The sequence below is a fragment of the Amblyomma americanum genome, chromosome 7, assembly GCF_052857255.1.
Source record: "Amblyomma americanum isolate KBUSLIRL-KWMA chromosome 7, ASM5285725v1, whole genome shotgun sequence".
NCBI lineage: Eukaryota > Metazoa > Arthropoda > Arachnida > Ixodida > Ixodidae > Amblyomma > Amblyomma americanum.
Window position 1 is genome coordinate 759794 of NC_135503.1, and position 27781 is coordinate 787574.

Below are 27781 nucleotides of genomic sequence, written 5' to 3' on the forward strand. Positions count from 1 at the left end.
GAAACACGGAAACTGCCGAAGAAGTTGCGATAGCGCTCGCTTGCGCTGGGACGGACGCCAATTTTATAATTAGCGGTAGCAAAACGGCCAACTATAATTTGGAAAAGGTAGGATGTCGCAGGAAGCGGCAAGGATTCTGGCCAGTAGACGGCTAAGCAGAAAAATTAGCCTAATTTGGACTCCCGCACACGCGTCCGTTCCTGGCAACGACGCGGCCCACGAGTGAGCCCGAGCTCTCTACTTCCGGGTAACTGTGGAGCCGCCTGACTGCCGAAATATGTACGAGCGTCTGCAAAATTATACGGAGATTGCCGAAAATTATGGGTTACAGAGGAGACGGGTTCCACTACGGGATAAAAGTCTAAACAATAGGGAGGCAATCGCATGGCGGCGCCTCCAAGCCGGGAACTTGGTATACCCGGTCTGGGCATATCATGTTCAGAAAGATGAGAGACAAAACGATAAGTGCAAACACTGTGGGGCAAGAGGGACCCTCTGGGAAAGTGCTAGCTTCCCAGGGGCTAAAGCAAATATAAATTGTGGAGAAACCTGGGAAGCCCTGCTGCGGAGCGAGGTCCCTGCTCCACATGCAACAAGCCATCCACGTGGCGGAAGATGCCGCGAGGGGTCAAGACCTGCTTCTAACTGCGGAAGCCTTGGCCCCCGTCACCCAGGCCTGCGTGCCGGGGACGGGGGCCTCCTTATCTGGGGAAAAATAAAGTTGGCATCATCATCATCCTCATTAAGTCGTCACAGCATAGGGAAGTAACTCGGGAACTAATAAAGGTAGGAGAAAAAGGATGTTTGCATCAGATAGAAGAGGAAAAATTGAACCTAGAAGCTAAGTTGGATGACTTGGCATACTTCCTTAATTATAGTCAAAAATGTTAAAAATTGCGTCAAAAAAGTTGTGACGTCACATCAACCAGAAGTCGTCACAGCACAGTAAAAAACACAGAATGGACGGAAAAAATACCGGATTCAGTAATTAGAAATTAATGATAATTCACAGAGGCAGCAACAGTAGCCGCCGAAGTAGCGTGGAAAGGCTTTCGCATCACGCCGTTTAGATCGTAAAAGTGACCCCCCCCCCCTTTTTTTTTATTCTGACCCTATCGTGGCGCTGCCTCTGGGTGGTGCCACGTGAACGACTGAGTGAAAACGAAACTTTAACAACCATGTTCGGCTTTCGCCCACACAAACCTGCGCAAGACATCCTCCTACAACTTCAACAGGAGAGCGTCCAACCAGTTCCAAGGCACCATATTCTGTACATTGCCGCCCTACCCTATCCTTTCTTACTGTCGCTCCCGCCCTGCTTTCCGTCTCCCTGCCCTTTTTCTGACGCTAGCCGTAGCTCAGGCGCTTCAGCAGGTTTCGATGGCAGATGCCGCGGTTAGCAATATCTTTTCCTTCCATTGTTATTTTTTATTAATCAATAGCCTCTATGAAGAGAATGACAAGGCCATCCGCGCATTGGACATGAAAGGGGCATTTGACAATGTTAAACACGACACCGTACTCGAGAACCTAAGCGCCACACTGTGGTATACTGGAATGCTCCCGCACATTAAGCACTTCTTGACGGGCGGGAAGCCCTTGATACGCATTAAGGAACCGCAATAATACGTGTCCTATCAAGTGGGTACCAGAGGCACTCCGCAGGGGGCTGTGCTCTCACCCATACTCTTCAATCTGGCTAGGATGGATCTATTTACGAAACTGGACAGCATCCCTGGTATGCGCCACGCTCAATATGTAGACATCACGATATGGGCGACGCAGGGTAACGTGAGGGAAATGAAGCACGCTTTCAACAGGCTGCTGCTCTTACAACGGCGGCGTGCACCTCAATGTGTGGCCTCCAGTGTTCTCCTAATAAATCTGAATTTCTACATATCAGGGCAAACCCTAAGGGCATGATAGGTTGTGCATAGAGTTGAGGGCCGCCCCAACCCTCAGTGACATATTCCTCTGGATGGTGGACAAAGCGCTCCAGGTCGACATCGAGCTTCTAGCGACCCAAGTGTTCCGGTATGCAGACGACTGCCTAGTGTTCACTAGAGAAGGAAATGACATGAGAACATCAGTAGACATGTTGGGAACTTTTCAGGCAAAAATGAAAAGGCTTGAAATTCACTCTCGAGTTGCTCGAGAGTCGGCATGGTCAGTTTCTGGACAATAATTTGTCCCTAAATGAAGATCACGTGCACTGCAAATATGCACAGAGATCGCAGAAACCCCAATTCTGGTCACTCGAGACTTGTTAAGGATGGCACAACCATGTGAGGTCTTGGATTGACACTGAAAAAAATAATGTGGATTAGCCCAGCTAATCTAGGATATACAAAGCGAAAGCGAGATTGAGGTCTCCACTGACCCACGGAGCCGGTTTTGCGCCTTCCCTTTCGTGAAAATGAACGGTCTTTGCAGAGTTGTCAACGCCAATGAACTCTAAGAACGCCGTCGGCTCACTTGTTTTGTTTGGTTTTTGAGGAAAGTAAATGGCGCAGTAACTGTCTCACATATCTCGGTGGAATCCCGAACCGCGCCGTAAAGGAAGGAATAAAGGAGGGAGGGAAAGAGGAAAGGAAATAATATAATAATTGGTTTTTTGGGGAAAGGAAATGGCGCAGTATCTGTCTCATATATCTTTGGACACCTGAACCGCGCCGTAAGGGAAGGAATAAAGGAGGGAGTGAAAGAAGAAAGGAAGAATAGGTGCCGTAGTGGAGGGCTCCGGAATAATTTCGACCACCTGGGGATCTTTAACGTGCACTGACATCGCACAGCACACGGGCGCCTTGGCGTTTTTCCTCCATAAAAACGCAGCCGCCGCGGTCGGGTTCGAACCCGGGAACTCCGGATCAGTAGTCGAGCGCCCTAACCACTGAGCCACTGCGGCGGGGGGAAAGGAAAAAGAACAATTGGTTTTTGAAAAAAAAAGAAAAAAGAATAATTGGTTTTTGGGGGAAAGCAAATGGCGCAGTATCTGTCTCATATATCGTTGGACACCTGAACCGCGCCCTAAGGGGAGGAATAAGAGAGGGAGTGAAAGAAGAAAGGAAGAAAGAGGTGCCGTAGTGGACGGCTCCCTAATAATTTCAGGGCTTACGGTGGCTGGGTTTCTCGAACCATAGTCTTGCACTTTCAGCGGAGAGGCTTCTGCTGGGGACTAAAGAGGCTCTCGTGACAAAGGAAACAAGTTGCACCCATCCCATGTCTGCACGGTGTCTCCAATCGCCTCAAAAAATTTGCGGCCAGGTTTGGCTCACAGGTGTTTTTCACCGCTGAGCTCAAGGTCGGCAGAATATGTGCTGCGGTCACAGCCCGCGTGTTGCCAAACCTTTTGTGCCGTTACACCCGGTGGGTTGTCTTGCCGGAACTGTTACAACTTCATGAGCTTATTGCACGCGTGTCCTTTGGCTTGTTTTTGCTTTATGTGTGTGCGTTTTTCTATGCTCTGTACGCCTGCGCGCACTGGGTTTGACGTGATAATAAAAATTCAGCTGATAGCGCTTCGTCTGTGTGCGTGTTGCTTGTTTGTTCCTCCTTTCTTCGCGCTGGTAAAAATGCTAAACGTTCACCAACTCGCCCAGTTTCCGGTCCCGGACAGATCTATTCTAGGACATTTTTCAACCGATGAAGAGATCGTTCAAGACTTGAAAGTTATTTTTCTCCTATAGTCGGCGTAGCTGTACCGCTCCCGAACATATGTTCTTTACAACATTCTTTGGCTGACCGCATACCTACATTTTATTATGGAGCGTGACCTACAGTCTCTGCCTGCCAGCCTCAAGCCTAATAAGCCTCCTGGAATCGATGGAATCTTAATTGCTGATTATACATACATTTTTTTTTCTCCTTAAATGCGCGTAACTGACGCTTCTTAATCAATCAGTATTCCAGAAAACATTCACCAAAATTTTGAGCAACCTTTCATCGTACAGCATTCCGGGTGGTGTCATAGCATTTTTCTTCTTGAGGCTAAACAACGAACACAAGTCCCTAAAAATCCGTGTCTTGAGAAATGCACGCTGTGCCGTGTCTCATCGCCATGTGCGCAGACCTTTACGTTGTAAGCACTCACGGGGCGGCACCAACGGTGACCTCCTCGCTTGTTGCCTTTCCTTCCGAGGGAACGAGGACGCCAGCGTTGGCACAAGCACCTATGTGCATGCACTGAATGCACGCGACGAACTGCAAAAGCGTAAACCACGGCGGCCTGGATCGGACGCCTGCAAGCGTTTCGAAGTGCTTGCCGGCATCTCACCCGATGCGCATCCTGCAGAGGTGCTTGGCGGCATCGACCATGCGTCCTACCCGACGACTACGAGGAACGCCGCCGATCTCGCCCTGAAAAAGCTGCAACGTTTTCAACAACTCTCTATTCGGTCATCTCGTGTGCATTCACGAGAGGATAAAATTTCGTTCTCGTGTGGCGTCTCTTGTATGAATATTTGCTTGATCTCTTGTACTTCGCGGCGTGCGAATTTAGCGTGTTTTTAGAGATGGTGCTGTTTTAAATGCCGCCCAAATTTCACTCCAAATATATTAAGTTCCCTTCGCATGCAAAGTGTGCACCGCCTTCGACGCAAACTGCCTCAGCCCAAACTGGTGATCCCAAATCAAAGCTGCACTTATCCGCGTGTTTTCTCGTGGTGTGACGGAGGGACACAAAAATCTGCAGGCTTCAGCCGTGAAATGCACGAGGGTGGTCAGCGGTTCGCGCACTCTGGCTTGTTCCACTCCGGTGGATGGCACACGTGATCCGCGGAGTGGCGTGGCCTGGACCCGTTTCCAGGGTGCTCCTCCGCTACTGCGACGGGAGAAAACACAACATCTGGAACGTTTGCGTGAGTGCGTCTCCAATATATGCCATACCATATAAGTTTAGTTTCGTCACAGATCAGAGGCGAGAACGGCGCTTGTCTCGTCTTCTCTCAGTTTTGTCCCTTCGGTGAAGTCTGTGCCTTGCTCCTCGTCACAGGGCTGCTGCTGCTGCTACAGTTTCTGAGGTCTACGGATCGTGTGCAGACTTTCTCTGCATTAGCGTGAATGTGATTTCTGCATTCCTCTTTCTGCTTCCTACGTTTCTGTCATTTTGTTATCAATTGGGTGGTAATTAAGAGGACATAAGTCTGGGTAATCTCCCTGGGACCTTCTTTAACGCACCTTCTGTCTGTTAGTGGTTTTGTGTGCTTACTTAGCTCTCGCTTGACTGGCCACCTGCTATGGAGAACATGCGACTATGTGTTCTGATAAGTATCAGTGAATTAACAGTCAGAGTAAATAATGTGACTCGCAACTTTGCTGTGGCTTTTCCTGGTACGCCGTGGGTGCATCAAACCTTGCTGAGTACAGCAGACTCACGGGATACGTGCCTAAGGCAGTAGTTCAAGCTCATCGTTACTGTTCTACACTACCGTCATGCCGGCCGAGTGTACTATAGTTCATTCCGCCACTGAGGACCGAAATCAAGTTTCATTCGATCGTGTTCCAATGAACCGGTTGCCGCACAATGCCGACAAGTGTTGTCGGTCTAGTGCGACGCATGTGCTCTGGTTGGCAGCGGTGCTCGCTCCAGCAGACAGGTCAGAGGGACGATGAATCCGGCTCGTCTTTGTCCAATGGCGGAAGAAGCTCGACGACGTAGGCCAGAGCCTTGCTGTTGAGCCAGCTGTAGGAGTTGTCGAATTCCAGGATGTCTGCAAGCGCGGGAGCCACATGTTCACATGAGTGCTCTCCAGGGCAGGCACTGCAAACTGACGGCATCACGCGGGTCATTGCACCGAATCTAGCAAGTGTTTTCCTGCACGCCCATAACTAAGACATAGCAATGCTCCACCCAGAGTCTCTCGCAATAGTTCATGGTAGAGAGAAGTTTCTTGATCACAAAGTCAACAAGAAACCTCATCGACAAGAGGACTTGTCTTCGCCCGGGCAAAGCGTTCGTCATGGGCGGGGTTTCCCTCCGAGGAGCAAGACCAGGTGAGGGGGAGGAGGGTGTGAAGTGGCAAGGGTGAATCTTGTACAGGCACGATGGCAGCCAATGACGACTAACCGGTTGACCTGCAAAACTATGATAGGAAAAAGGCCACCTCAGCAGAAAGGAATCCGGGAGTGTGGAGCCTGGAGTGATAGCGAGTGTGGGCTTGAAAGGCTGTGTGTCCAGCTGCGACAGATGGCTCGGCATGACTAGATGCGATGACCTGGAAAACTCAAACATAGGAATTGGGCAGCATAGCAGAACGACCACAGCCACGGATTGCTTTCTGCTGAGCTGGCCTTTTTCTTATCACAGTTTTGGAGGTCAATCGGTTAATCATCTTCAACAGCCATCATACCTGGGCAAGATTCACTCTTCCCACTTCACGCCCTCCTACTCCTCACCTGTTCTTCCTCCTTGGAGCGAAGGCCCCATTTAATCCTCGCCAGTGCTTTGCCAGGACGAAGACAAATCCTCTTGTCGAAACGTTGGCAAGCACCGTGAAGTTTTCCCCTCCCTTGTTCACTTTGTGCATGATTCGCTTGTAGTAGTGTAATACGATAAGCAAATACAGAAGGTAAATCCACCAGTGTGGAGTAGAGTTCATCGATAGGAGTAATTGCTCATTTGTCACAGTGTAGCCATACGGCTACAGTGAAAAGGTCGTACTCAGGATTTTTGTGCGGCTCAAGAAGAAAAAAAAATGGCCAGGCTTAGCTTGGTTAAGCCCAGAATGCGTTGCATATCTCGATGTAGTTCCGTGCTGCTCCGTTGACTCGACAGGCTATTGACTCGATCGCCATTGAAACTGCCCGTGTAGCAGCGCTCGATCGCCTTTGAGTCGATAGACTATCGGTTCGAGGGCCCTCGAAGTGCCCGTGTGACAGGGGTATAAGACTGTCCCGGCGAAAGAGCGCAGCTCTTTTATACACATGCCATGACATCAATCATAGCGCAGTGCCCCTAGCGGGAGGAGCGGGAGTCAGGTGGTGGCTGCGGCCGCGCGTGACCGCGCGAGTTGGGGCCGAGCTTTTCCTCCGGCTGTCGGGACGTCACGTCACGTGGTTTGGTGGCTGCCCGGCCGCGCCCAAGGGCTGGACTGAGTGATTGCAATATGCAACGCATAAAATCTTTCTGGGCTCGAAACCCAGGCGATTACGAGCAGGTGGCTGGGATACTCTTTAGAACGGGGTGGTAGCAGTTGCCACCATGCCTGGTTTTGTTTTTCTTATAGCTCTTTAAGCAATCCGCCGAGCTTAACGGTAGTATCCATAAAATCGCCAGTTTTGTTTATATACAATTCCCAATCCTGAAGTTGTTACTTACGTCACCTCCTTGCCTTCGAACCACCACTCTTCCAATCGCATTTTGCTAACTTTGAACGCGGCTTCATTCCCATGACCATTCTTGTCTCTAAACAGTAGGGGACAAGTTTCGCAGCATAAATAAAACGCACACAGAAGACAAAGAACAAACAAGACAGGACTGTGCTTGCAAGCACAGTCCTGTCTTGTTTGTTCCTTGTCTTCTGTGTGCGTTTTATTCATGCTGCGAAACTGGTCTCCATTATGAACTGCAACCAACTAGCCCAAACCACCGTGTTACTTAAACAGTAGTGCCCCAAGGAGAGTGCACATGACTTTGTTTGCACCGAAATCCGCATGAATGCCACCACATTCTCAGTCTAAAATGTTCGATCGCTTCTACATATTTACCACACACTGTAAATGTGTCATCTTCTTGGTTAGATTAACTTTTGTAGCTTCGAGTTCCCTCAAGTAGACAGGAGTTCCTCACAGTTCTCGTCAGGACATTCACGCCTTCTTTTAAAGTTCCTCGAGGACTAGGATCTAGAATGGTGTCAACAGGAGTTGACTATTGACTATTATGGGTGATCGTGTGTACAACAACGTGGACCATATTGAACATTTAGGTGTCCTTACGGTGGAGCAACTGCCGGCACAATCAGCAAGTCTAATTCCACCTCTGGTGGCTGCGCAGATGGTATAGATATTTTGCAATGCTTTTGAATAAGCCGCTTCAACACCCTGAAAATAAGGCTATAAGCACCTTTTCGACACATGACCGCCGAACGTCATCTCATTCAGCACAAAGGAGGACACTGATTTCAGCTGCGAGTAGCTCCCGTCTTCCTTTCTTTAGCAAACTGCCTGCCCCCGGGGAATAAGGATGGAGCGAGCAAGCGGTCGCCGTCACAGTCGAGTTACACGAGGTCTGGAAAAGAGACTTCATTTTTGTTTTCTTTTTAACGTAAAATGTCTTCAAAGCAAGTCAGCCGATTCCAATCGAGTTCAGATAAGCCACATTGCTTGTGAAGAAAACGCGATAGTATTTAGGTTGCCTGCCGTGCTGTCGACAATGGGTATCCAATTTTGTTGCGATTTTCCTACAAAAACACTGGTTAGAACCGGTTCCATTGCCTTTAAATGGTGTGCATGAGTTATCACCTTTTAGTTTTTTCGGGTAACTTTTTTTGGCTGCGACCACCCTATGCCTGCAAACTTCCTAATCTCATCCGCCCACCTAACCTTGCTACGCTTGCCTCTTCTTGGAATCCACTCCGTTACCCTTAAGGACCAGCAGTTATTTTGCCTTCGCATCACATGCTCTGTCCAAGCCCATTTCTTCTTGATTCCGACGAGGATCATTAACCCGCGTTTGTTCCCTCACCTACTCTGCCCGCTTCCGGTCTTTTAATGTTACACCTACCATTTTCCTTTCCATGGCTCGCTGTGCTGTCCTTAACTTAAGCAGAGCCCTTTTCGTTAGCCTCCACGCTTCTGCCCCGTAGGTGAGTACCGGTAAGATACAGCTGTTGTACACTTTTCCCTTGAGGGATATTGGTAGCCTGCCATTCATGATTTGAGAGAGCCTGCCATTTGCGCTGCACCCCATTCTTATCCTTCTAATTATTTCCCTCTCATGATCTGGATCAGCTGTCACTACCTGCCGTAAGTAGACGTACACCTTTACCACTTCTCCCTGCAAATCCGCTTCTTCCTCCTCCTTCCCATCCCTTACCACTTCCAGCCCCTCGCTGCCAATCGTGAACTGCTGTTCCTTTGCTAGACTGTTGAACATTACTTTGGTTTTCTGCATGTTAATTTAAAGACGCACCGTACTGTTCTGTCTAACTCATCAATCATGACTTGCAGTTCATCTCCTGAGTGACTCAGAAAGGCAATGCCATCAGCGAATCGCAGATTATTTAGATATTCTCCATTAACTCTTATCCCCAACTGTTCCCAATTCAAGCCTCGGAATACCTCCTGTAAGCAGGCGGTGAATAGCATTTGCGAGATCGTGTCTCCTTGCCTGACGCCCTTCCTTATTGGAATTTTATTGCTGACTTTATCGAGGACTATGGTAGCTGTGTAGTTCCTATATACATCTTCCAGTATTTTGACATAAGGCTCATCTACACGCTGATTCCGCAATGCCTGATTGACTGGTGAGATTTCCACTGAGTCAAATGTTTTCTCGTAATCTATGAAGGCTATTAGAGGTTGGTTACATTCTGCGCACTCTCTATCTCCTGATTCATGGTGTGAATAAGATTTATTGTGGAATATTCTTTAGGAAAGCCTGCCTGATCATTTGGTTGATTAAAGTCTAAGGTTGCCTGTGGAGTTCGCTGACCTTTCCGCGAACTCGTTGGTCTTGTGTTCGCAAGGAGGGCCGCTCCAGTGGGGTCGGAAGTCGTCAACAAAGGGACCCGTCCCGTCCCTGCCTCCCCTTCGTGCGGCGGACGTCCTCGTTTACGCCGCGCCGTCACGGGCATGACCCGCCGGGAAAAACGCTAACCATGTACAGGTGTCGACAGAATGCTTTTTGTGAAAATGGCGCCACGAACAGTAAGAAAAACAGCCCTATAGCTTACAGCCACTGCCATGCAACATGCTAGTCTCCGCGGACGAAGCTTTTCTTCATCTGGTGCACTTCCTGACATGCGGCGATACAGCTGCTAAACCTGGCGAGGCAAAGCAAAGTGGCGGAGGCAAAGCAAACTGCGCCTTCAGAATGGACGGTCGCGTAGCAGACGATGACCGAGCGACGACGCAGAAACCGCCCGCAGTCGCAGTCAATGCTACATGTCATCAGCGGGCGTTGCGATTGTCGCTCCTCCTGCGCTGAGTTACGCTTTGGTGCAGTGCTTTAGAAAATGACTTTTGTAGCGAGAGCTACCCTACTCGCACAGACGAGCATTTAGCCGTGCCTCTGGAAGACCAATTCTGCCCATGCGCGAGGAGCAACAGGTGCGCTGCGTGTGACGTCATAACGCGCAGCCAGTGCGCCGTTGGGAAGCAACAGGTGTGCCGCGTGTGACGTCATAGCGCGCAGCCGGGGCGCGTCGCGCGAGGAGTGGCAGGGTTGCGCCGCGTGTGACGTCATTGCGCGCAGCATACTGCGCGGGGCTGCGCCACGCGTTGCGCGTGCACGAGGAAGCGGTTCTCTGCCGGGTGTATAATGACGCAGTGCATTCCGCATGTCCGCTTAGCGCTTACCTGAAGCACGCGCCGCCTCAAAAAGAGAAAGTGGAAGTGACAGCAATCTGCAGCTGTAATCAAGAGTTTCGTCGAAGCCCGCCGCTGTTTCTTGTGATCTCCCTCATTCAAAAGTATCAATATAAACAAAGGGGAGGTGAGACAGTGGCGGCGTAGCCGTTGGCTATGGAGGAGAGCCGGGCCGCTGCTGAGCGGCGTCGAAGACAGGAGAAACTCAATTCGTCAGGCCTCGAGGCTGTGTCCTGGCAGTTAGCTGTCGAGAAGAGAAATAACGAACAGCACTACATAATAAATAATAACGCTACATAATAACGCTCTCGATACGTATAACCTGGCATAGCTGACTAAGCCACTGCCAATTTTTGCTTCGTTTTAAATACTTATACGGCGTAGCCTTCTCCGTAGCTACAGACTCGGCCATTCGCATTAACCTCCAATCTTCGTTAACCAACAAGTTTAATAGAAAAAATTATTGAATTACCCAGTGAATTACCACGTTCTTTACAATAATTGATGTCTGCCACAACTGCGACTTTGCTCCTGTAGAGGTATTCTTTTTCTCGAAAAATCTAGTTTTTAGAATTTTTAAAGTGTTCACTGATACAAACAGTATTTGTAATGTTGTTTTATAATTATGATTAAAATATTGCCAAACTGTTAGCCATTTACTGGCGCCGCCATGCGGTGCGACAGCACCCGCTGGCCTTCGTCGTCTTCCCCGGCTCGTGCGTTGGTTCGCAGAGTGTCTGCTTTGCAAGTCCTGGTGTGCCCTTGTGCCCTTTCTGGCGGCTTTCGGTGACATTTTGGTGGAGGTGCTGGGAAATTTCCCAATGTACGAAGAACTTCCGAGAGCCTCCGATGACGCCCACCTACACCCCGTGGACAAGACACCTGTACACAAGGCAAACCACCGCTTGCCAGCGTTGGATCCCGACTTTCGACCCCTTTCGGCATCACCCCGCGCAATGACGTCCACTGCGGCAAGCCAGAGCACCCAGAATGCCGCCAGTTCCGCACCGCTGCTTCTCCATGCGCCTCGCACTCCCTAGTCGTTTCATGGCGACAAGTTCGAAGACGTGGAAGACTGGTTGGCCAGCTACGACCGAGTCGCTGCGTTTAATCTGTGGGACGAGGACCGCAAGCTACGCAATGTCCATTTTGCCCTGGAAGACTCCGCCAAGACGTGGTTTGAAAACCACGAGTCCGCTTTCCTCGCCTGGCGAGACTTCCGGTGACCGTTGCACGACACCTTCGGCAGCAAAGAACAGAAGGAGCGAGCTGAAGTCGCCCTGCAGTCCCGAGCGCAGCGGCCAAATGAGAGCGTCGCCATGTTCGTAGAAGACATGACGCGCCTCTTCAAACGCGCAGATCCTGCCATGCCTGAAGCGAAGAAGGTACGTCATCTTATGCGAGGAGTCAAAGAGCAGCTTTTCGCAGGACTTGTGTGCGGCCCTCCTAGCACAATGGTTGACTTTGCTCTGGAGGTGGCAAGCATGGAGCGCGCCTCGCAGCAGAGGTTCGCGCATTACGGCCGTCCAGCGAATATAATTGCTATGGACGCCAACATGCCGCTGCCCGGCACCGAGAGTGAGGCCCTCCGTGAGCTTGTCAGGAGCATTGTGCGGGAAGAGCTACAGAAGCCTCGCCCTGTCGAGCAACACCCGGGTGTCGGAGCCATTTCGCATGTCATTCGCGAAGAACTACGTCGAGCGGTGCAGCCAATGGCCTGTCCCTAGCCACCGCCTGAGCCGTATGTCATAACGTACAGTGAATCGTTGCGCAGCTCTGCGCCAGCACCACCGGCGTTTTACTGCCCTGCTCCTTCTGCACCGCATCAACGCTTTTCGACTCCGCCTGCCCTCTCCGACGCACGACCACCCCCCAGAAAAGCACACACGTGGCGCACATCGAACAACCGGCCCCTGTGCTTCCACTGCGGTGAAGCCGGCCACATACTGCGCCACTGCCCGTATCGTCGGATTGGACTGCGAGGGTTTTCACCAGACGCACCCCAGCCACGCTATGGTGAACGACCCCGTGACATCGAGCAGTACCTGACGGCTAGGGTCCCCCCTGCGCCTTCGCCACAGCGCCCGTCCAGGTCCCCGTCGGTTCTCTTCCCCAGGTCGCCAGTCGTCCATCCGGCAGTCCTCTAGTCCCGGCCGGGAAAACTGAAGACGGCGACCTCTTGGGGTAGGGCCGCCGTTTCTCCGCAATTCGAACAAGATTCTCCGCTCGCCGACTTGACCCTTCAACCCGAGCTTCCACCCCCCTCTCCGACCACCTTCCGACTCCGAGAACAGCCTCTGCTCGACGCTCCACTTCGACAAAACCTCAGCCCTCCACTTCGGAACCTTCCACGACGCGCGCTCCAGAAAATGAGGTTGTTTCCGCCGCAATACCGGTCCTCGTTGACAACCAGCATGTGACTGCCCTCGTCGATACCGGCGCAGATTTCTCCGTTATGAGCCGTGGTCTTGCTACCCTCTTGAGAAAAGTGCTGACACCCTGGCACGGAACGCAAATTCGAACCGCTGGCGGTCATGTGCTGATGCCGCTCGGCGTCTGCACCGCTAGGATTGAGATTCGCGGTATCATCTTCACTGGTTGCTTCGCAGTGCTGGCTCAGTGCTCCATGGACCTGATCATCGGTCTCGATTTTCTTCGCGAAAATGGTGCTGTCATCGACCTTCGCGAACTCATGGTGACATTCTCCGCCCCATGCACCATAGCCGACGACAGTGCGCCAGGCAGAACCATTTTTCAAGTCTCTACCACCGCGTGCCAGCTTGTTTGGTTTGGTTTATGGGGGTTTGACGTCCCAAAGCAACTCAGGTTAGGAGGGGCCCCGTAGTGAAGGGCTCCGGAAATTTCGACCACCTGGGGTTCTTTAACGTGCACTGACATCGCACAGCACACGGGCGCCTTAGCGTTTTGCCTCCATAAAAACGCAACCGCCGCGGTCGGGTTCGAACCCGGGAACTCCGTATCAGCAGTCCACTCACCTCTTTCATTTCATTTCTCCATTCTGCCTGCTATCCTTTATTTCCGCTGCCCCAGCTCAGGTGCTTCAGTATCGATGGCAGATGCCGGGGCTAGCAAAACTCTTTTCTTTCCATTTTATTATTATTTTAATAAAAAAACCCACTACCACCACCACCGAGCGCCCTAACCACTGAGCCACCGCGGTGGGTCAACCTGCAGAACCAGCGAACTCAACTTCTAGTTACGAACAGTAGCGCCGAATACCGCCACTTGGGGAAAAATATAGGGCTATCCGTCAACACCCCTATCGAGCGTCGGCGTAAGAACGTGAGACGATACGGATGCAGGTTGACGAAATTCTCCGGGATGATGTCATACAACCGTCTACAAGCCCATCGGCTTCGCCCGTTGTACTGGTTGCTAAGAAGGACGGGACACTCAGATTTTGTGTTGACTATAGAAGACTTATAGAAGACTTAACAAAATTACCAAAAAGGACGGTTACCCGTTACCTCGAATTGATGACTCTTTCGACCGGCTGCGTCATGCCCGCTACTCTTCTTCTCTTGACCTCCGCAGTGCATGGGTACTGGGAGATTGAGGTGGATGAACGGGACCGCGAGAAGACAGCGTTCGTTACTCCCGACGGGTTGTACGAGTTCAAGGTGCTCCCCTTGGGCTTGTGTTCCGCTGCTGCCACTTTTCAAAGAATGATTGACACTGTCCTCGTTGGCCTCAAATGTCAGTACTGCCTCGGCTACCTTGATGGTGCTGTCATTTTTTCTGCCACCTACGACGAGCATCTCAAGCGCTTGAGTGCAGTACTGGAGGCCATACGATCGGCCGGCCTCTCGCTCAAACCAGAAAAAAAATGCCACTTTGCACTCCAATGGCTGAAGTTCCTGGGCCATGTCGTGAGCGCTGAAGGTGATAGCCCTGACCCCGACAAGACGGCTGCCGCCGCTGCTTTTCCTACCCCCCCCCCCCCCCCCCCCCTGACAAGCGTGCTGTGCGCCTTTTTTTGGGTCTCTGCGCCTATTACCGACGTTTTGTGCGAGACTTCTCCCGACTAGCTGAGCCTTTAACTCGCTTGACAAATGATGAGCAACCTTTCATCTGGGCCCAAGAACAGCAGAAGGCCTTCGACGACCTCAGGAACCGCCTCCACACTACGCCCATTCTTGGCCACTTCGACGAGGAGGCGGACAAGGAACTACACACCGATGCCAGCAACATCGGTCTGGGTGCCGTCCTCGTTCAGTGGCAAGATGGTGTTGAGCGCGCGATTGCTTATGCAAGCCGCACTCTTTCGCGATCCGAAGCTAATTATTCTATCACGGAAAAGGAGTGCCTTGCTGTCGTTTGGGCGGTAACGAAATTTCGCCCATACGTGTATTGTCGCCCATTTCGAGTCGTGAGCGATTACCACTCGCTTTGTTGGCTCGCGAACATTAAAGATCAACCGGTGAGGCTAACGCGTTGGAGCCTCCGCTTGCAAGAATTCGATGTTACCATCGTGTACAAGTCGGGCAACAAACACAGCGACGCAGACTGCCTGTCCTGTGCTCCTCTCCCGTACACTATTGCTGACATGGAAGACGATCCCGCTTTTCTTGGCGCTTTAACCACGTCCGTCCTTGCTCAACAACAGCGAGATGACGCCGAGCTATATACGACCCCTCGTAGAGCACCTCGAAAGTCGCACCTCGTCGCCGCCCCGCTTCTTCTCACGCGGGCTATCGTCGTTCTGCTTGCGGGGCGGCACCCTCTACAAGAGAAACTACGGTCCCACGGGCACTCCGTACCGGCTCGTGTTTCCAACGGTGCTTCGAGACGAAGTTCTGCGCGCATGCCACGACGAGCTTTCTTCCGGTCACCTCGGCTTTTCTCGCACGTTTGCGCCGATACGGCAGAAGTATTACTGGCCCCGGTTTGCTACAGTTGTCCAGCATTATGTTAAGTCTTGCCGCGAGTGCCAACGTCGGAAGACACCACCTGCGAAGCCGGCCAGCCTACTGAAGCGCATTGACCCACCTCGAATTCCTTTCCACCAGGTCGTCACCAGGCTATGCTAGTTCTAGTGCACCCTTCTGCCCTTTCTGCCAGCTTTCGGTGACAATATTATAATGACCTTCACAAGGATGTTTATTTCGATCGTTAAACTAATGTTTATTAAACAACATATAACATCATAATAGCGTCTTGAATTGAGCATTAAAACAATGTTTACTGAGAATATTAAACTAAGGTTTTTGATATAACATATAGAGTTATTTGTCAATATTTACCATTTCGTGACGGTACAATGCAACATGTAATGTTAACGCAACTACATATCGTTATTATCGTTAGTCCCACGTTCGCTGCTGTGTTCGATGCGCCACTGCCCCGACGGGTGGCCGTTTCAGACACGGCCACCGGTGGGGCTTGTGAGACCCAGGTTGCTCTTCCCGAGCTGCCGTGAGGCTCATGCGCAGCACCCCGGTGGACAGCTTGTGATGACATCACATGGTCACGTGACCTCTATCAACCAATACGATACTTTAGTGAGGAATTTTAACATTGCTGGTGCTCTATGGTTGCTCAGTCCGGGTCATGTGACCTCGATTACGTCATCAGAGACGTGAGCAATCAGGGAATTTTGTTACGGAGAAGTAGGAAACTGCATGACGACAGCCTAAGTGCTATCACATTAATAAGGTCAAGCAGGGCTGCTTTCAGTCTGGCCAACAACAAATGTATGCAGTTTCTTTAGAATAATCTGAGGACTTTAGCAGTTCTGATGAAGCATCGGAACTCCTCTACACCGAAGGCTGACTTACAGGAAGTTGCATGTGTCTTACCTCAGGAGGTTCTGCGCAGTTGAATGCTGGGGATCATAAACGGATCATGAGAAAGAAAGTGCTCACAGCTAACAATTTCCTCTTAAATGTACCGCCTTTTTCAGCACGAAGCTACCCAAGGAAATTCATTAAAGACGTAAAAAACTCGCGTGTGACGTCGAGGGCACAAAGAAGAGTTGGTCGCTCACATGTTCCGGGCTTGTCGCACACGAGACTTCCGCGCTCAGGCAGCAGGCTGCATGACGGCACCCTCTGCGTCTCGATCAGCCACTGCACGTGGCCGCCCTGGGGCGGCTCGTAGCGCAGTCCAAAGGCCACGTCCCCGGAGGCCGTCTGGAAGGCCCAGCTGAGTCTCTCGCCACTCCGCGCCACGCGCACGGGCAGCTGCCAGCGGCTGCGGGCCTCCACGCGCCTCACCGTCGCGCCGGCCTCGGGGCACAGGCGCCGCTGCGCCAGCGCCTCGCGGAACGAGCTCGGCACCTCGCCGCCGGGGCACACCTGCGTCGCCGCCCACAGCGGAGAAGGCGCGTGTGTCCTTCTTGTTTAAAAAAAACAAACAAACAAACAAGGTACTGCGGCACAGGCGACGTCTTCAATACGTTACGCTGATATTATCTTCTTGTCTGCTTCTGAGTTGCAAAAAATTAACTTGGCGTTGAAATGCAGTCTCGTGAGATTTCTACTTCCTATTCATATACAAGTACCGCTGAGAAATGACCCTCGCGAATTTTGGAACCCCACTTTATACCTTCTAGCATTTCATCGGCCTCATTTGCTAGCAATGATCACAGATATCATGATTAGTATGAAGGCATCTTACAAGAAAAGTACACGACACCTGTATCTTAGCAGTACTCACCTGCGGGGCGGCAGAAACGTGGAGGCTAACGAAAAGGGTTCAGCTCAAGTTAAGGACAACGCAGCGAGCTATGGAAAGGAAAATGACAGCTGCAACGTTAGGAGACCGGAAGCGGGCAGAGTGGGCGAGGGAACAAACGCGGGTTAATGACATCCTAGTCGAAATCGAGAGGAAGAAATGGGCTTGGGCAGGGCATGTGATGCGAAGCCAAGAAAATCGCTGGTCCTTAAGGGTAACAGAGTGGATTCCAAGAGAATTAAGGCAAACGTAGCAGGGGACGGCAGAAAGTTAGGTTGGCGGATGAGCTGGCAAAGGACAGGGTTAATCGGGGAGACATGGAAGAGGCCTTTGCTCTGCAGTGGGTGTAGTCTGGCTGATGATGATCTTAAACTATATTATTCTGCCCCTTGACAGCCTGTATTCTAAAGCCTTTCCTGGCTCGTTACCCTCTTCCTTAGTTTCGTTACCTCCCAAAAGTTATCGAAAATCTCTTTCCCCCTTCCCCTGCACTTCTTGCTTATAAGCCTAGCAATAAGCAATCGGCCATCTCTTTCACATTATATTCATGTGTGATCCTAGAGTATATAATTTTTAAACGTATTCTGGAACTCCTTGAATCAAGTATCTGTTGTCCATTGCTCAGTGCAAAGGCTCAATACGTTAACTCATTTAAATGAATCTGCACGTGACATTTTTCTCACCATAGACGCCAGTCACCAAACAGTTCTGCCATGTTCGTTGGCTTCTCAAGAGCTCGTTACGGAGTCATTCGCTCCAAATCGCTGTTCAAAGTAGAAGTAATTTTTAACAATTTCCAGGCTAAATGGTTAAGTGCATGACTTTTGATTGCCTCTCCCTATCGCTCCGAGTTCGCTCTATTTAACTATGTCGATTCTCGCGTAACTTTGGAAGTTGTTTACTATTTTTTACTCTACATTACCTGACCCCAGAACTTCTACTGATAGTGATCTATAACATCCCCGGTGATCACCACCTGTCAAATCGGTCTTTCGCTGGTGTATCATCTAGCACCGATTTCAGCAAAACAGTCGGAATGTTTTCGAGTTTACATGTTGCGGGCAAGACATATCGCACCTAAACAAAGGCACTTACGTTTACGCGGAGCTCCTAAAGGCTCAAAATTGATAGTTGCGAATACGTTTTCTTTCGCGTTCCATAAACTTACATGCTAGCGCACCGGAAGCATTTCCCGCCAGATTCCTCCTAATTTTTGCTAGTCATTCGCTTTAGCGTGCTTCGTATTGTTACGACCATACAAATTAGTTCGCCGTCCTGATGTCGAGTGTGCTTCGAATGTGTAGAGTCCTTACGAGCAATATCAAATTAATAAAATGGAATCTGCGCAATGGAGAGCGTTCGTATTACCTTCCACCACTACGACTACCGTGCATCGGCCCTTCAAGTTTGCTCTCAGCGCGCCGTTATCCAGCCGTCTTTCGGAAGGTAATCACATCTGGCTATCTACAGTATGAGCCATCAAAATCTTGACACTCAGCTTAATTTTTCAAGTACAACGCTTTCGATTACTATTCTTTGTCTACTTATTAGGTCCGCAAAGGCCCCATTTAAGGTGTATTACAGGAGGGGTGGGCGGGGAGTATGGGAGTTACGACAAAAATTATTTTCCGTGGCAGTCTTCAATTACTGAATATCTAGCTGTCAGAGAAGCGACGTGGCCGGGAAGGTCCAGGGAAGTACGGAGAAAAAAATGATTTATTGTAATGTTGCGGAATGGTAGCGCTGGGGAATGGCTGTGACAGAGACGGATAAACTCGCTGACGGGTGGAAAGCTGTAAAAAAAAAACTTATAAAGAGAAAATCGAGCTTGTTTGCGGCGGGATGCTAGAGTACAAAGTTCAAGTTTGGATTTTAGCTGGGCTGCACTAGTGCGTTGAGAGTATTTTGATAGACTGAATAGTAAAGCAAGATTATGAATAGATTCCAGTAAATTAGACAAGTTAGTTTGGTGAGAATCGAATATAGAATGTGCGTACTGTAGTTTAGGCCTGAGAAGCGAGATACATAAGCGATTAGCTCGACTAAGGGGGGGGGGGGTGCTTTTGCGATGTTACGCCGTAAGGACGCGATTGGCAGAGTTAGCTATATGAGTAGTATGACTGGGCCAGGATAGGTCACTGTAGATATCAATACCTAAGTACTTGACAGTGTCTGTTTGTGTTATAGGGCAGCCTAAAGGAGATAGTTAGGGGGTGAGTAGTTACGTCGGCGGTGGAAAGATACTAAGAAGGTAAAAACAAAAGTAGGGGGCCTATAGTACCGTACATTGGGGCACACCAGCTGACGGGACATGGGGGAGAGTTGTAATAAAGCTTATTGTTGGTGCACAACTTGAGTGGGAGAGAGCGGATGAATGGCAGTAGGCGACAACAAACGGGAGAGCTCATACTCTGAAAAAGCTGGCAGCATTCGTTCATAGCACTGCAATTATGTGCGTTGTTGGTCACGTGTAGGCGCACATCTCGTGACATGACGAGGGAACGGTTCCGATAAGCAGCTCACCAAGTGGGCGCAACGGGGGTCGCCGTCGGGCCCCACCAGGTTTCCTCCCCAGTGCTGCGGCACGCCGTCCGGGTCCAGCCGTTCGAAGAGGCCCCTCCGCCAGTCATCTGCGTGTGCCACACCCTAGTGCTACACGGTGGCCTAGGGAGAAGCTCAGAAAAGGGTGTGACGCGTTAGCGTTAATGTCCGTGCACGCTCACACCACTCGTGGCTGAGTGGCGCGGCGGTTAAGCAATGCGCAAGTGAGGAAAGTCACTGGTGGGGCTCTCGCGACTAGTGCAACTGCCAGTACAGTTGTCACGGCGCAACAAGTGTCCCACCCCTGCAGGTTGCTTCTCCGGGGATTTGTAGCTCACAGCGACGCGGGATTTTCTGCAGCCTTCGCGTTAAAATCCACTGACGGCTACCTGGCAAACTAATTCAACAAGTCGCCTTTTGTTCATATGACGCGTGCTGGCCAAGGTCTAGCAGCACCTCGGACGCCTAAAGTTGAGGGTCCACGAGGTGGGCGCCGAGGCGCACAGAAGCCGAAAGTCGAGCTGACTTAATTTTTCAGCTTTCAAAACCCCTCACGTGTCGCACGTCCTCCTCTCAGGGTGGCTCCCTTTGGGAGTCTCGGCAGTCGAGTGAATCCGAGGCGCCCACCAGACGTGCAGTTTTACCTCCAATTGTTTCGCCTTAAGATGGCCCACTGAGCTGGTTGACGCTTTCTCCCCGGAAAGGTTGTCTTTCAATTGGGCTGCGTCGTCTGTTTCATCTCAAGTAAAACCTCTTCGAGAGAACACCGACTGCACTTTCGCGTCATCCTGGGTGGCGCGCCATTTGGCTCAAAAACACTTGTGGGGATGCACACGGTTGCCTCACACGCACATAGGTGCGTCCAACGCAGTGAGGGGACCATGTGGCGACTGGACATGTATAGCTTGCTGGGGCTGTTTGGATGCGGTACAGGCAGGACCGGGAGCAGTGAGTACCACTCCAGCTGATTTCCGTTAATTAACGATACTTATTCGACCATAGCGGTGACAGCTAGGGCCCGGAGTAAAAGCTGCCCACTGACAGCTTCACAAAGCCTTGAGCTTTGGCGTTCGCATAGCAGGTTGAGATAAAATCGCTCCATTGCAATGAAAAAAAAAATGCTGATGGCCTAGCTCTGCTACGCCAGGATATACATAGCGAAAGCGCGGCGACTTTTGCATTGGAAGAGTGCATTCACTAGATGCGCCTTTATTGATGGTTAAAGCTTGAGTCGTCGTGGTGGAGTGGTAGCGTCTCGGCCTGAAAAGCCAAAGGTCCTGGTTCGGTTCCGAGCCTCGGCACCGGTTTTTTTTTTTATTCAGTGAGTGTGTGTATGGGGAGGGTGGGAGGGGTTCAGTGGCTCCCATAGATGCCGCCGCCGAATACGTTGGTTAGCGGGTCAGCGGTTAAGCGCAGGCTCTGTTAAGGCGCGTTTATACTCAGGCGTAACGCGCGCGCGCGCGCTGCACGGCGACGTCACGTCGGCCAAAGCAAGACCCTCTATACTCCAAATGCGCTTGACCGCCGATGCGTTAGGTGGCTTCAGCGCACTCTGACCGCATTGGCGTCGACTTATGTTGAATTCCAATGGCAGATCCGGATCAAGTTTTTCTGCTCTGTTGGGAGCAATCGTATTCCAATGGAAAAATGGGAGAGCGAGTTGTCTGTTCCAATGGCAGATCGCTCCGTGGAGCAGCGATATTTGCTCCGCCGAAATCGGCAGATTTGACCGGAACCCCGCGCGACGTTTTACTTTCCCGCGTCTGCTTCCGGTCATGACCGGCTGCATCCTTCCTGTCGTCGCTACGCGGTGATCCGGGCAACGTACAAGCAGTATTTTTGACTTTTTTTAAATTGAATTCTCCCAAATGTAATTATTTTTCGCTTTGTTCGCGTCCGCACAAGTTAAAACAAAAAAATTTAACAGGATGTCAATTCCATCGCGGTCAATTCTTTGTGACCGCTTTTTAGACCAAAATCGTTGATTTGTTTGAACATCCCGCGCTTAGACGACGCGCACTCTCTAAACCTAGCAGCTCTGTAAATAAGGAAGTAATCTGAAAATTTGGCGCGTTTCATCACTGGAATTTTGTGGTGCGGGCATCATCACACAAAGCGAAAGCTTCGTGCGCCTATTGTTTGCCGTGAACGTGAGAGACAGAGTGGCGGCAAGGACGAATCGCTGGTGAAGCGAGAGGCCGTGCTTCGATGGGCGCCGCTATGTTGCCTGAACTTGGAGCAATTCTTGCGCTGAAGTGCCCCCGCGGGAGCGCATGCATTCCATTGGCAAAATGGGAGGGAGTGATCTCCGCCTGCACTACGCGCTCCGTTTGTGATCCGGCGGAGCGCTCTCGATCTGCCATTGGAATTCAACATTAGAGCACATCTCTATTTCGCGCCGAGTGCTCCAGCCGCCGCCGGCCCGGCCAGACCGGTACGGCTCCGCGGCGAGGCGCGCGTTGTGACGTCATGTGCCTCCTCGGAGCACCGCCAAGGCGAAATCGCAAGTTCGCGGCCAGTAAAGCGTTCGCTTTAAAAGGCAAAAGTGAGCATGAAAGAGTACTTGAAGGTTGCCGCCGCAATAAAGTACAAAATGCATACAGCATCACGAATCACTGCCAACTTTTGTATCAAAGGAAGTGAGAGAGAACAGAAAACTCTTTCTCGGCCTTTGTCGAGCATGCAAGAAGCAGTTGCACGCGTTTAGAACTTCTCCCGACACTTGATTCAAACTCGAGGCTTCTACACCGAAAATGAATCCGTTTCCAAATGAGTGGCGGTGCAGCGTGGTCTCTGCAGGTATACGCGGAAAAAAAAAACTCTGAACACGCACCGCATCCTACTTGCTAAATTGGGTGATGTCAACACCTGTATTTCATTTTCTTCCTTTTGGCAGCTTTTTTACAGCGAAGCTGTATACCTCTACCGTGCAAGGAAATTTTCGTTGCATCGTAAGCAAGAAAAAAAACGCTAGGCTAAAGAAAAACACGCTCGAAAATGCACTGATTTTGCAAGAAAGAAACCATAATTTTAGTGAACTCTAGAGAGCGCTTTAATATACAGCAATTTAAATATTTCTGCATGTCAGGAGCTGCGTAAATTTCCTAGTTAATTTTTATATACAGTGGGAAAACCATCCGACGCGTTCCGGTAAACATTAGGTTTTCAGCTGCATGCTTCGAAAGGGGTTGACGCCATTCGGAGCCCTCGTGTGAAGTGCAAACGGCATAATGTGGGATAACAGCGCCTGCAAAGAATGCGAAGCACGTTCCCTCTCCCAGTGTGTGTTTCCCGGTAAAGATTGCGTTTGCGTTTTCGTATCGTTGTCGTAAGCAAAAACGTCAGGATAAAAACTGAATGCAAACAGCATATCTCTTTTGAAATCAGGCATACAGCTTACAGTTCAAGTACATTTCACATCTCTCTGGTTTCACGTGCATATATTTTCAAGTGGAGTCGCAATGGGTAATTGGGTGTCGTTCTACAGCTTCGCTGTCAGACCACCTTCACAGCCTGGATTGGAGCCACATTTTTTTTTTTTTGCGAAAGTTGTGTCCTTGGAAAGCGGTAACCTCCTCCACCCGTGGCAATGCGAGGGCGCTCCTCGAGCTGCGCCACGAAGGAGGCACTTTTCGCTCCATGGTCGGCCCCGACCGAAGGCACGCTGTGCCAGCATGTGCTTCCCACTGACACGGCCATGAACCTGTGGCGCACAATACTGCGGACCGATTTCCATATATGGTGCTGCCGAAGAAGGAACACTTGCATGTTTGAAAGAGTTAAAAAAAATTAAGTACTCCCAGATGGAAATAAAAATGAATTGAAATGATGTGGGGCAGCTGCACGGCGCGATACAAACGCTACCCTCTTCGTAGAGGCGTGCCGTTCTGCCCTTTGCGGGAGAGGATTACAACAGGGTCGGCTGCGCTCACCCGTGCAGTATATGGCCACCTTGTTCACCGTTCGCTCGGTCAGAAAAGGACGGATGACTTTCCACAGGGCGGGGAAGAAGCGCGGCGCTGCGAAGGAGAGAGAGGAAAACTGCTTAGAAAAATTCGGCAAGGACACTGCTTACGTGCGAGAATGCGAAAGCTGCCGAGTCCTGCTACGTTGCACAATGGTCTGGAGTACGGGGGCTTAAGTGCCAAAGCGACTCAGGTTATGGGGACGCCCTAGTGAAGAGCTCCCGAAATTTCGATCAACTGGGGTTCTTTAACGTGCACTGACACCGCACAGTGCACGGGCCTCTACCATTTTGCCCCCATCGAAATGCGACCGCCGCGGCCGGGATCGAACCACCGTCTTTCGGGTCAGCAGCCGAGCCATTGCAGAGAGATTGTAAGCCATGACCATGACTACGAGGTATGACTATGCATACTTTGTGCAAACTCTGTACACCTTACATTACTTTGCTTGTCATGCTACGTTGCAGAATGATCGTGAGTCACGACTTTCATAGTACGTTTCAACCTTCATGACTATACACTCAACACAAATACGCCTGTATGGCAGTAAAAAGGGAGTACTCCCTTTTTACTCCGTTCTGTTTAGAGTGTACGTGTTTGCTTACATGTGCTGCGACATCGCACACCGGCGTTCTGACAACCTCCGAATTCCGCGCCATAGACAGAGGACGGAGGCCTCTCGCATTAAAACATACACGGGGCGCCCGTTAGCCTGCCCCCAGCTCCTTTTGCAACGACTGTCGAGTTTTCTCTAGCTGGCCACCGGCAATCCAGATCAGCAAGTAGGTCGTGCGACCAACATAAGAGTGCAGCTTGGGAGAGCGGAGCGAGATCCAAGAGAGCGAAACGGAACCCCGATGGAATGGACATCCAGATTACAGACTTTGACTACGCATCTCCACCCGCCGCGGTGGCTCAGTGGTTAGGGCGCTCGACTACTGATCCGGAGTTCCCGGGTTCGAACCCGACCGCGGCGGCTGCGTTTTTGTGGAGGAAAAACGCTAAGCCGCCCGTGTGCTGTGCGATGTCAGTGCACGTTAAAGATCCCCAGGTGGACGAAATTATGCCGGAGCCCTCCACTACGGCACCTATTTCTCTTTCTTCTTTCACTCCCTCCCTCATCCCTTCCCTTACGGTGCGGTTCAGGTGTCCAACGATATATGAGACAGATACTGCGCCATTTCCTTTCCCCAGAAAACCAATTATTATTATTATTATTACGCATCTCCCATGTCTCTCTAATTCGCCCTCTCTTTTGCCAGCTGCGGCAACCGTATCCCCGCAAAATTGTTAATATCATCCGCCCACCTAATTTTCTGCCCAACCCTGCTATGCTTGCCTTCTCTAGGAATCCCCTCCGTTACCCTTAAGCACCAGCTGTTATCTAGCGTTTGCATTACATGCCTTGCCCAAACCCATTTCTTCCTCTTGATTTCGACTAGGAAGTCATTAACCCGCGTTTGCTTCCTCGCCCACTCTCTCCGCTTCCGGTTTCTCAACGTTACACCTATCGTTTTTCTTTCCATGGCTCGCTGCGTTGTACTGAACTGAACAGAGCAATATATACCGTCCATATAAGACAAAGCATCAGGTATAAACACTCGTCGCAATCAAACAGTTGGACGTAGATACTTAAGCGCTAACATATGGCAACTCTTTCTTCAGCAGCGTGATGGAAGGTGTGCCGACACAAGCCTCCGCCCTCGTGTGGATGATGTAGGCCCCATAGATTTCCCCGGCTGCTCTTTGTATCTTCTCAGCACCTTCACTTGACGCAGCTTGGACTTGCAGCCTTTACATTTTTCGCAGTGAGTTGCAAGGTTACTGTCGTCGCAGTTTGCAAACAACAGGCATGTTAACTCAGCCGGTCTTTCAGGCACCGTTCTGTTTGGCCGACGTATGTAAGTACGGCCAAATTTCAGCGGTATCACTTAAACAACACCCTGTAGGCATTGCACAAACTGGACGTCGTGTGTTTTTTTTTTAATGCATGGCTTGCTCTTCACATCTTTGTGGTTAACTTTTCGACAAACACCGCTGAAATAACGGTACATAGCCGGCGGGTAGTGCCAGACCGAAGAAAGCGTTTATTATTTGGTTTGGTGTTACTGACTTTACAACGAAACCGCAGAGGTCACATTACTGGCCATGAAATGCCAGAGTGCGACAGGTGTAAACAGCCTTGCTCAGGCTCTACATCAGCACGAGTGCCTGATAACTCTAGATCCCTTCCCCCTAAGCTGGAGTAAGCGAGCTGAACGACGTGGTGGTTGTTGGTGTTCGCTATGAGAGCCGACCTCCCGTGCCTCCGTGCCTTGATGAGCTTTTACCTGCTCCGAGGTATACGCTGAGCTACGTCGTTGGTCCGGACTTGGCTCGGCCTGCAAGGTGACGACCCTGCGGTCTTCGTGGAGCCGCTGTTGTTCCCCCGATGTTTCCAGTGCAACCATGCGTGCTCCCGTCGTGGACACTTCTGTCGACGGCATCCACTTCCAAGCAAACTGAAATGGGCGCGACCATACTTGCCTTCCAGGTTGAAATTGTGTCGGTGCTCTTGCTGCTCATGGAAAAAGTTTACCGGGACTATCATTTCCTGCCACCTTGGTGCCGGAGTGAAGCTATCAGCCTGGTTCGGGGACAGAAGCCCAACAGCAGTTCCGCTGGCGATTTTCCTCCTTCCAACTGTGTCGCTCTAAAGCGGAATAGAAACTTGATTAGTCGTTCTTGCAATGTACCTGCCGAATTATTTGCAATCCTTCCTTTATTGGCCGCGCGGCACTTTCCGCCAACCCATTCGACTGAGGATGGTATGGGGCTGTTCCGACGTGGTTCACGTGGCTTCCCTGCAAGAAACTGGACATGATGGCACTTGAAAACTGTGGTCCGTTATTCGATAGTAAGCAGTATGGCAGGCCAAAACGTGCGAAAATATATTGCAGTGCTTGAATGGTGGTCCCCGCTGTGGTGGTCTTCAATGGCATGGCCTTAATCCCCTTGGTCTCGGTACCAACTAACACGAAAAAATGGTAGCCATTGATGGGGCCCTCAGAATCCTTATGCAACCTGTACCATCGCTTGTTGCTCGCCGGACATGGAGACGGAACTTGAGCAGCCGGCATGGACCAGCATTGTTTACATTGAGTAACACTTCGATGTCTCTATGTCTCTATCTAGCCCAGGATACCAAAACACCACCGCGTTGCGCGCCTCATGGCACTGATAACGGGGTGACTGTCGTGCAGTTACTTCAGCATGTGTCGTCGCGCCGTACTTGGCAACACTACTCGATGGCCCCAGTAAATAAGATCATGACTGGCCGTGAGCTCGTTGCGGCGAGAAAAGTACGACGGCGTCAGGTGTTGCTGTGCTGCAGATAAGTGTCATGGCTAGCCGCGTGAGATCCACCCCCTGATCTGACGAAGCGAGTGGCTCAGGTCCACTAACTGCTGAGCGGGAAGGGCCATGCAGTTTAGGTCCCGCGTATAAAACACGTGGGTTCTTCCCTCCTCGACCACCCAAGCATGGCAGTGGTATAGGAGACCGAAAGCGTCTGCGTCAGCACTTAGCTGTACTCGAGACCATACTGGTGAGCAACGCCCGCCGTTGAATTCTTACTGCGGCCATGTGCGAGATCGGCCTCTCCGGGTGAACTGCATGCTTGTGGTTCATCACTAGAATAAAATGCTTCGCCAACAAGTAATCTCAAAATTGGCAACGCTGGACACCAACGCTTCTTTCTCCAGTTAGCAATAATTCCGCTCAGCCGGTGTCAGTGGATGTGCCCAATTCGGTGCGACAGTACACCGCCGACACCCACTGGCGAAGCATAGCGTTCAAGCCGCAACGGTTTTTCAGGGTCGTAGTGTACGAGAAGTTCCGCTTCCACCGTAGCGCGCTTGGATGCCTGGAAGGCTTTCTGTGACCGCATTCGACTTTCGTGGCCACACGGCCAAGGACTAGCAGCGGCCCCAGGAAACCCGTCAGGCACAGATGGGTCTCGAATGCCCTCCTTGGAGTGGCGCTGACAGTGGACCCTGTATCCACCAGCATGCGCA

At 50.9% G+C, this 27781-nt stretch overlaps 1 pseudogene across 1 annotated transcript in view; it reads right to left on the reverse strand.

Annotated features, from left to right (window-relative positions):
- Nucleotides 1–5465: 5465 nt before the first annotated feature.
- LOC144098246 (SEC14-like protein 2) overlaps nucleotides 5466–27781 on the reverse strand; it is a 144921-nt pseudogene continuing 122605 nt past the window's right edge. The window contains exons 9-12 of the transcript XR_013307147.1: nucleotides 23694–23780; nucleotides 19744–19850; nucleotides 16532–16841; nucleotides 5466–5708 (exon numbers count right to left, since the gene is read on the reverse strand). The product of XR_013307147.1 is annotated as an SEC14-like protein 2 (transcript). The remainder of the gene's footprint in view (nucleotides 5709–16531; nucleotides 16842–19743; nucleotides 19851–23693; nucleotides 23781–27781) is intronic.